At 39.2% G+C, this 10,287-nt stretch overlaps 1 protein-coding gene across 4 annotated transcripts in view; it reads right to left on the minus strand.

Moving 5' to 3' along the window:
- Ptpn4 (protein tyrosine phosphatase, non-receptor type 4 (megakaryocyte)) overlaps nucleotides 1-5,579 on the minus strand; it is a 177,972-nt gene extending 172,393 nt beyond the window's left edge. For all 4 annotated transcript variants that reach the window (XM_005397664.2, XM_013521059.1, XM_013521058.1 and 1 more), the window contains exon 1: nucleotides 5,226-5,579. The gene's annotated coding sequence lies outside the window, so the exon portion shown is untranslated. The remainder of the gene's footprint in view (nucleotides 1-5,225) is intronic.
- Between the last annotated feature and the right edge of the window lie 4,708 nt (nucleotides 5,580-10,287).

Here is a 10,287-nt window from a genome sequence, read left to right on the forward strand (position 1 = left end):
ATTCACCTGCTACCACAGCCAACAGACATGCACACATACACACAAAGATTCACAAAGGAGTAGACACCCACATGCACCCAGAGACAGACAGACATAAAACAAGACAACTTGCATTTCTCTAAACACATTATGCACCCTTTCATACTTGTGACTTCTGTACAAGCTGTTCTCTCCACCCAAATCAACTCCAATATCTTCCAAGATCATACTCAAATGCCACTTCTCATTTCCCTTAGATCTTATTACACTGTCGCTGTGAATTGTTTGTTGACATGTGTTACCACTCTAGAATTTGAGCTCAAGACAAAAATTATACCTATTTACCTTTATACCATTGCTCCCACCATAAAAAAACATGCAAATACTTAATTAGATGTAAAGGAACGTTGCCAGTATCCGCCAATAAATCAAAACTTTTTAAAATACACCAATTAATCAAGTACAACCAAAACAACACCACTCACTGTAGGTACTTCTGTAAGAGATTCTGGCATAATGGTAGACAGTTATTTCTACCTACAGTTTCAGACTAAGAAATAAGCAAAATAAAAATATTTACAAAGAGGTAAATGACTAAATAAATCAGTTATCAGTAAATCAACTGAATGTTTCAGCAATCATTTAAAATTATATTAAGGAACATTGTAATGAGAAAATAGTGATATCAGCGCACACCTACTGATCATATCTTCTTTTTACAGGATGATAATAGGTGTTTTATATATCTTTATCCTCACAACAATTCAAGGCCAACTGGCTCAGAGGTCATATAATACATTCAACATCTTTGTAACCAGACTCCCAACCAGACTTGTCTGACTTCGCAATCTGTGGATCTTTTCCCTACACGGCAGGCCTCCACTATATAATGTTTCCAATATATTAAACTCAAATGGTATCTTGGCCACAGGACTTTACAAAAAAAAAAAAAAGACAATTGATTTGAAGGAAACAAAATGTCTATCAGAATAGTGATTAAGTGTAAATGTTATACTATTTACCATTTTTTTAACACTCAGTAACTTTTAAAAATGAAATTGCTGAACAAAGAGCTAAACTGATGAGGCAATACAAAGGAAAACAATCCTTGTTTTTTCTTTTTTTTTTGGTTTTTCTCTGGTACCGGGAACCGAACTCACGACCTTGTGCTTGCCAGGCAGGCGCTTTGCCGCTAAGCTAAATCCCCAGCCCCTTTTTCTTACATTTACTAAGTAACACAAAAAAGTAAGGAAAAAAAAGTAAAAAGGATGTACTAAAATATTCCTGAACAAGCATTAACCCCTGGGTACTTGTTACCAGGTCTCAGTACCTGATTGTTATGATGGGATTAAGAAGATTCTTCTAGAAAAACTTGAATTTTGAGGTAGACTTGAAGAGAAGGCACATTGATTAGGGAGTTAGAAATGTTTAAGTTGAGGAAACAGGGATAGAGAGAAGAACGAGAATGCTTTTTTTTTTTCTTTTTCTTTGTGAAAGAGAAAAAGCAAGAATGAGAAAGAGAAGTAGTGAAATGAAGTTGGGGGAAAGTCTTCAAGGCCCAGCAGGTAAGTTGGGGATTAATCTGATAAGCACCAGAGAATTGCTCTATATTTCAGCTAGGAAGGTGGCATGCTAAAATAAAGTCTTTAAAGATTCAAACTCTGTTATATTGCAGCTCAAGAACTAAATAACTTGTCTAATGTCATACACAAATTTGTGGAATACTACATAGTAGCAGAACTTACACTCTGTAAGAAACAAGATCTAAAGCCATACTGCCCAGTAGCGTACCTACAGCCACAACTGGGTATATATTTTAAATTATTAAAGTTCACAGTTTCTCACACACACATTAGTCATATTTCAAGTGTTTCATAGCCACATGTGGTTAATGGCTATCATATCTAGTAGTGCACATAAAGAATATTTCCACATTAATTATAACTCAATAAAACTGGAGAGGAGAATTACTTCTATCACTGCAGAACATTTAACTGGACAGCACCTATGCAAAGAATAAGCTTGAGAGTCAGATGTAGTTTGATTTCTACTCCTTAGGACAACTTTGAACGAGTTAATTTTCCTCAGTTTCTATTTCTGAGGTATGTGGGAGAGACAAGGGATTAATAATGCCTTAATTAATAATCCCTTCTAGATTCTTTTTTCTATCTAGCATTCTTTATAACTTTCTTTGTTAAAAGATACAAACACAGTAACTCATCCATATTAACATCTTTCCCTCAAGATAGTCCACAGTAGGTAATTCTTATTCTGTTCTTATTAACTTCTTCACCTCTTTCTCAGTGTTTCTACTTGGAGTAATGAAGTGAAGAATGAAGGTGAGCAAAAATACCTCTAATAAAAAGTGTAATAAATTTCTCTACTTCTTTCCTCACTTCATTATATATTTGATTATACTGACGTCTCGTGTAAAGGATATGAAACACACTGTGTTGTCCCTGACAACTGAATATCTCCATACCATTAAAGAAAATTCTACAGAACTTCTACTTTATATTTTTTCTCACCATCTGTACTAATTGAAAATCAAAAGAAGAAACAATAACACCTTCCTTCTACAGTGCTTTCCTGGCAAACAATAGAAAGATTTCCAGAATGTTAAACCAATATTCATTTCTTCGCTATTTATTCTAGTGAACTGGTAAACTTGCTTTCATTTTGTTTTGTTTTGTTTTTTGAAACAGGGTTTTGCTATGTAGTTCAGGCTGGCCTTGAACTCACCACATAGCCCAGGCTGGCCTCGAACTTGCCACTATCCCCCTGCCTCAACTTCCAGAGTGCTGGAATTACAGGCAGGTGCCAAGGTGCCCAGCTTGTGGACTCATAAATTTAATGTGTCTGGACTACAGTATGTAAACTATGTATTCAAAACATGCAATAATCCAGAAAAACAACAGAATTCAACTCAATCTGTGCCCAGCACATTTCTACCGATAACCAAATTTCATTTAGAGCAACAATTTATAGTTCCTCAAGTCACACACATATTAATGAGTTCACTGATTTTGCACTCCCAATCACTAACATAAAGAATTCAACAAAAACTTTTAACCACTTGCCTTTAAACATCTGACAAGTTAGGATTTGCACCTATTTTTAAATAGTGTTCTTGTTTAAAAGCGATCATAGTAACCCTCACAGGAAAAAAAATGGCTTCTTAATTTGTTCCCTAAAGATGTTACTAGACAACATGACCAGACCCCCATTTCTGAGTTTACGTCATAAATAAATATAAATCAGTAACACTGAACTGTCACTTAACAACTCTAATTATATTTAATGGGCAAAACTAAAATATTTGAACAAATATACAAACCATAGCGTTTAATAAGAGTTGATAGCAGTCATGTAAGTTCAAAACAAAACAAAACCAAGACCACAGAAAAATCTGCAGTTTTTATTACTATCCCACATTAATTATCCTACTTTATCAATTTTAAAAAAACAAGTTAGGAGCTATGAACTGATGAAATATAACTTGTGAGATTCTGTAATTTTTAAAAAAACTCCTTCAATAATAATGAAGTATACAATGGTCACAGAAGAGTTCAAATGAATTTTCTTGAGGCTGCATTCTAAGTACATCGACCCAGAAAGTATTTTTAGCAAGTGTGTCCAATCAATGCTGGTTTTATGCCTAGCCTAAATTAGAAATTAGGTGTCATACATTTAAAGTAACAATGTTACTAGGGACAATTTAAAGATATTCAATTAGGTCAGAAGAAAAAAACCACAAATTTGCAAATTCACCCATATAGCCAGAAGCTACTAGAAAACAGGCAATAAGAAAGTCATATCCTCATCTATTGCTACTTTTGAGGAATCTGTGATTTTCTAATTTAATAAACTTTAACCTACTCAGTTAATATTAAGAAACACTATAATTCTTGTGTTTTAAAAGCTCTCTTGCCACATGCTTAAAACAGATCAGCTCAATCACAAAAATTACTGTATAACAAAAAATCCACGTTGCTCTGATAAATCACTCAAGATCATGATTTTATGGGTCCATGCACATGTGTCAAGACAAAACGTACAAAGATATGTGTGCCATAAAAAATGCAGAGACCCAAAAATAGCTTTTGTGGTAACTGGAGCAGAAATTTATTCTGACAAAAAATGCTGCTGTCCACAGAATCACTGAACTCCCTTATTATGAGTTAGTAAAGCAGTTCTGTAAAATACACACTTTTTCTCTTCAAAAGTTTTATTTTTCTTCAAAATTCAGTTGTATTTACAATCATCGAATTCAAGATTTAACTAGTATGTACATCTCTCTTCTACTAAGTACACTCTGGGCTCTGAATAATTATTTAAGGTCATCCCCTCCCCCCTTGAAAAATGAAAAACAATTTTACCCCTGTGGCACATTAAGGTTCACAAAAATGCTCTGGTTTTTGCTGTTCCAGTCTTCTTTACACTCAAGTTGTCTTTTAAAGGTCGGACGCCTTGACTTTTTGGCTTTTTTCTCCATAGAAATGTGACCAATGAACTGTATTGTTTTAAATGGCCCATGATCTGGTCACAAAACTCAGTATTAAAGTTCTTATTCGAAAAGTAGCTGGTATATTGCAGATATCACAGGTCCTCAAAGAACAAGCAAATCGTCCTAGCGCATGCTGATATCACTCTATGATGCAAACCCAAGTCTACCATCCCAAGTTTCGCAGAAACATCCATACATATATCTGTACAACTATAAAGTGTTCCATTTAAGGACACCTTAGGAAGTGCATAGTTACATCTATTTATCATAATACAACTCAACTTATTTTTTAACCAGACTACAGATTCCTACACACAACTCCATACCGGTACAATCATAAGGGGTTTAAAATTTCAATGGGAACGATAGCCCGTTCATGTGCTTGCAAGCAGCACTCAGATAAGCCAATTAAGGGGGAGGGGTCTACCCGCAGTGAAAAACTGAACATTCTAAAGCTTTACCTAGAGTTTAGATACCTCGGAACCTTCCATCTCCGAACCTATTCCATCCCTTGTCCTTCGCTCACCCCTAACAGAGATTTCAACTTATAACCACTGGAAGCTGCAAGAGCAGAGGTCCCAGAAAGGTGGGAGGGCGCCTTTTCCCGTTCCTACAAGCAACTTTGTGCCTCTGGCTTGCCCCACCTGGCTCACCTCCCACGAGCCGCACACGCCCCAGGTAATACCTCGAACACATCGGGCAGGGCCGAGAGGCGGGCGGGGACCTGAGCGCCTCTTACCTTCGTATCACAGCCGCGTCCTCTCGGCTGGAGAATAAGCTTGGAGGCCCCGGCACGCCGGGAAGAAGCGTGTCCGCCGCGCCACTCCGGGGGGCTCCCTCAGCGCCCCCCGAGCAGCCGCCGCAGCGGCCGCGCCACGGCCCCGAGCCGCCAGCACCACCTCATACTGCGGGGCTGCCGCGGGCCAGCGCGCCGGGAGGCGGCGGGAGGCGGGCAGCCGGCGCCCGCTCCCACCTCCCGGCCGGGATGAGATAATCCACACCCCCAAAGTGCCGTGGGGGAGGGGAGCTCGGGGCGGGGGACCTGGCCCCAAACCTCTGACCCTTCAGCCAAATCCAAATTTCTCCCGGCCCCAGCACAGGCCCAATTTTTGAGAACCCCAGAGTCCTGGGAGAACAATGTAGGGGGGCCGCGACAAGCGGAAAGGAGCGCAGCGCGGCGCGAGCAGGCTGGCAATCGTGGGGAGCGTTTGTGTGTGAGAGTGCAAGAGGCGCTCAGTCACCCCCCTCCTTCTCCTCCTCCTCTTCTTCCTCCTCCTCCTCCTCCTCCTCCTTCGTCTCCTCCTCCTCCCTCAAGCACACCCCGTCTCCTAGGCCGCAGCATAGCAACCGAACATGGCGGCTGCGCAGGCGCGGCCAGTCAGCGGCCTGGAGCTGCGGCGGCGGCAACAGGAGGCGGTCTCGCGAGAGGCGAAGCCACGCCCCTCCCGCTAGGGGTGGAAAAGAGGTTGCACCAGCCCAGACGCCGAGGGACACGCAGGTGCGAGATAGGCCGGGTATGGAAAGGTTGGGAAGACCGGCTGGAGGAGGGGTGGAGCGACATGGCCCCGCCCCAAGGCCGTACCGCGATTGGTTGCTTGGATTGTAACCCACCAGTCCCAGGACCTGGGGACCTGAGGGGCGCGCTGGGCGGAGGTGGGCGAGAAATCTAAATGGGAAAGGGGGAAACCAGGTCCCTTGACACCAGGTCTTCCAACTTCAATGCTAATAGAGGACGTAGGCTTTGCGGTATAGTTTTGAGTCATTTCCTGTCCTAAATCGAGGCTTCCAAAGCTAAACAACGTTCATTTATAAAAGAAACGCTCAGGGTCCTTCTCTGTGCCAGGAACATTGTGCTTTTTAAAATTAAATCACTCTAATAACAAATATGTATTTGGTATTATCGTGCCAAAAGTTTTACCTGGGTGCGTCTTAACATTTAACTGTACAAAATGCTCTGTTAAAAAGCTCTTTTCTTAACTTTCACCTGTTATCTGTCAATTGCCACTCATTCTCCAAAAAATCCAATGGGAATTCCACTAAAAGTAATTTATTCCTTCTTTGATGCTGATAGCACTAGGCCTGTACCTCCCCTTGGTTCTTATCACAGTGTGCATTTTATAAGCCCTGTGTGGGTCTTGCCACTACTCCAGGGTCTGATAACTACTGCTTCTGGAGGAACAGGACCTCTCCTTTTCATCCTCTGTAATGTTTTCATCACCTATAATGCCTGACGACACTGCCGGACCAAAAAAAATAGTAAATTGAAAGAATAAAGAGTGAAATGCTTGAATCTCTCCAGTGGGTAGAATTCAGGAAGATACTTGAAATAGAGCAGACTCTTCCTCAGCTTCCAAATCTCATACTTTTCTGTGTCTCTGGGTGATACTAGTCAAGTCTAGATTGTCCTTGTTAATGTACCATAGAGCCTTGTAATTAGTGTCCCAAGTAAGTTTCCTATCTTCAAACCCTCTGCCTCCAGCCCATTCTTCCTACCCCATTTATAAACTACAGTGACCTTTATAAAATACAAATCTGACTCCTAATCTAAGAACATCTAGAGTCTCAACATTAGTGAGAGCTAAAAAAGAACATTCTTTGTTTTGGGAAACTCCTCAGGATGAGCCCTTTAGATAAACAAATGTAAGCCTCATGTCCATTTTCTCTTGTTAGCAAAACTCCAAAGCAATTTTTTAAAAAATTGGTGGTGCTTGCCTGTAGTCCCAGCTACTCGGGAGAGTGAGGCAGGAGGATCAGTTGAGTTCCTGAGTTTGAGACCAGCCTGGGCAACACAAGGAGATATAGTTCACATACCACAAAGTTCATTCATTAAAGTGTACACTTTTTTTAATGCTTTTTTGATATATTCACAAAGTTGTGCAACCATTACTACTATCGAATTTCACCTCAAAAACTCTTATATACTAATTATTACTACTAATTCCACATCCCAAAGAAATCCAATACCTATTAGCAGTCACTCTCCATTCCCTTCTCCCTCACCCCCTAACAATCACTAATATGTTTTTTGTCTTTATGAGTTTGTCTACTCTTGATATTTCATGTAAATAAAATCATACCATATATAGTCTTTTGTGGCTAGTATAAAGCTATGCATAAAAGTTTCTGAATAGAAAGACCTTTGGGGAAGTCATCAGGAAGGGTCCTTGAGAGTCACCAATACACTCCATCAAATTCTTGAGTTCCCCTTAAATGTACCCTCAGCAACTCTGCAAAGAAAAGAATAAATAACTGTTTTAAAAGGAAAAAGGGACCATTAGCCTGTGTCCCATCACCACATGGGCTCATTGAAGACTGAAATGGGAAATAATAAGTGAGTGCTTCTTAAAGTTTAGTGTGCATATCTCTCACCTGAGCATTTTGTTAAAATATAGGTTCTAATCCATTAAGTTTGGGGTGGGACTTTAAAGTACATTTCTAATAAGCCTCTAAGGTGTGGACACTATTCATTAAACTGAATTTAAATATATATATATATATATATATATATATATATACAGAAAAGGAGAGAGAAAAAATTCTTTTCAAAATATGTAAACTCTTGGTCTTAGTTAAATTATGCTCTTTTAAAAATTAATATTTTAATACCTATCCTGAATTATCTGAGGACCTCCCTGTAACCTAACACTGTGCTTGCTTTTGTATTTGGCACAAGTTATAACTATTAACAGTGAGCTCAATATCCTCATCTCAAGAAATAATTTAATTTCAGCAAAATAACTTCATCCACTACAATGCAGTCATAAAATAATTGAATTTTAAATTTTGTGAATTCAATTTGTAAAATCATTTTAATTTTATAGATGTAGAAAGCTGTGAAAGTAAGGAATGTGTATCTAGCCTGATATTTACACCTAATAAACATAATTAAGGTAATTTAACAACTGGGAATTCACAAGACTTGTTTCATTTAAAAGTGCCCGTGAACATTACTGGGTATTGGCAGACACTGTGATCAACTGTGATTTTGTTTCTGTGTCTGCCCTTGATTGTGTTTTGGCAAATGAGAGCAGGGCTGTGTTTGCACTTAGAGGCTATCCGCAGGCGAGAAGTCTGGCTTTTTGCACTGTGTATTTGAAGGTGGGACCTCTGGTAACCCTGGGTAGCGGGGGCCAGGAGGAAATAGGCATTTGTTCTAGCCTGTGCTGCCAAGCCTGGCCGCCTGGGCCTTGGCCATGATCCCAGGCAGCAGCAGTGGAAGAGGAGCTTTGACTGGGCACTGTGGCTGACTCACCGGCCCTCCACCATCAATAACTTGGAAGGACTCATTTGGAAGAAATGAGTAACCCTAGGATCACTGGGGATCTCTAGACAGGAGAATTCCAGAGGAAAATAGGACTGCACTTGCTAAGCAGAGCTTAGAGTGATAGAAACTTTAACTTTTCAAAAATACATGACCAAAGTGACTTAATTTTGTTGACTAGCCAGATAAGGTGAAACATACAAGGTACATGGGCTTTCAAACAAATGAGTCCTAACCTAGTCTCTTATAAAAAGACCTCAGTTGTATATTCGTCAGCTTTAGCTTGACAAGTAGGAGGGATTTCATCTTTTTACCTGTCTGGAGTCTTCATGCCTAACAACGCAAAGTAAAACAAATTTAAAGAATTTAAATTGTTAAAAAAAAGAAGTGGCATATATTTTCCAATAAACTCAGTATTTTGTAACTTGGGCCTCACAGAATTGTTTTAAACATACTTTTTTTAAAAAAACCTATTAAAATCAGATAGCATGTATCTCTGAGGCAATTGGCCCAGACATGTTAGTCTGTCCATGTGGTTCTTTCCCTCTTCTTCAAATGCCAGCAATTCTTTTTCTTTCTTTTTTGCTGAAGAGTAGCAGAAGACCCAATTTAGCAATCCTAAGATCAATAACTATGCAAAAAATGTAAAAGTGTTTAAACCTATGATTCCTGCTATTCTTGGCCCACTTCTTAAAGGTAGACACCAATAATAATGTGTACACATCCAGAATTTTCTCTGTAAAATATAAACTAAATAGAATATATCTCTTTCCCCTGCACATGAGAAATCATACTATACAGTAGTTAACTAACAAATGCATATGGAAATAATTTCTTACCAAAACAAGCAGGTACATACATGTCTTTCTTTTAAGGGTTGTATCATAATGTATTTGGTGTTCTGTAATTAATGGAGATTTAAACCAGGCATGGTGGCACACCCCTATAATCCCAGCACTCTGGGAAGGTAAGGCACAAAGACTGCAAGTTCGAAGCCAGTGTGGGCAACTTAGTGACTTTGCAAGACCCTGTCTTTAAGTAAATAAATAAATAAAAGCTAGGGCAGTAGTGGCGAACCTAAGGCATGCATAGGTTATTTGTTATCACTGAAAGCCCTAAAAGGTTTGCCATTACTGGGCTAGGGGATGTACCTCAGTGTGAAAGCCCTGGCTGGGTTCCATACCTAGTACAAAAAAAATGAAAGTTTCTGGCTCTTTGGTACTATAAGCAATACTGTAAAGAACATTTTTATTATAACAATTTGTACTTATAAGGAATATTTCTTCAGTATAAATTACTGAAAAAAATCAATTGCTGGGTTGAAGTATATGGGCACATTTAATTTTGATAAATGCTGCCAAAGTGACTCCCAGTTGCACCCACCATCTAAATATAGGAATTACCATCATCCGTCTCTTATTTCTACCTCATTTTTTATCCATTATTTCAGGATTTTGTATTTTTTTCTATCAAAAAAAAAATCACTCACATTTTCCTGTAGTACTTCTAGGGTATTTTGGTTTTGTTTTTGATATCTAAA

This window comes from Chinchilla lanigera, unplaced genomic scaffold, assembly GCF_000276665.1.
Source record: "Chinchilla lanigera isolate Chin_1 unplaced genomic scaffold, ChiLan1.0 scaffold00058, whole genome shotgun sequence".
NCBI classification, from domain to species: domain Eukaryota; kingdom Metazoa; phylum Chordata; class Mammalia; order Rodentia; family Chinchillidae; genus Chinchilla; species Chinchilla lanigera.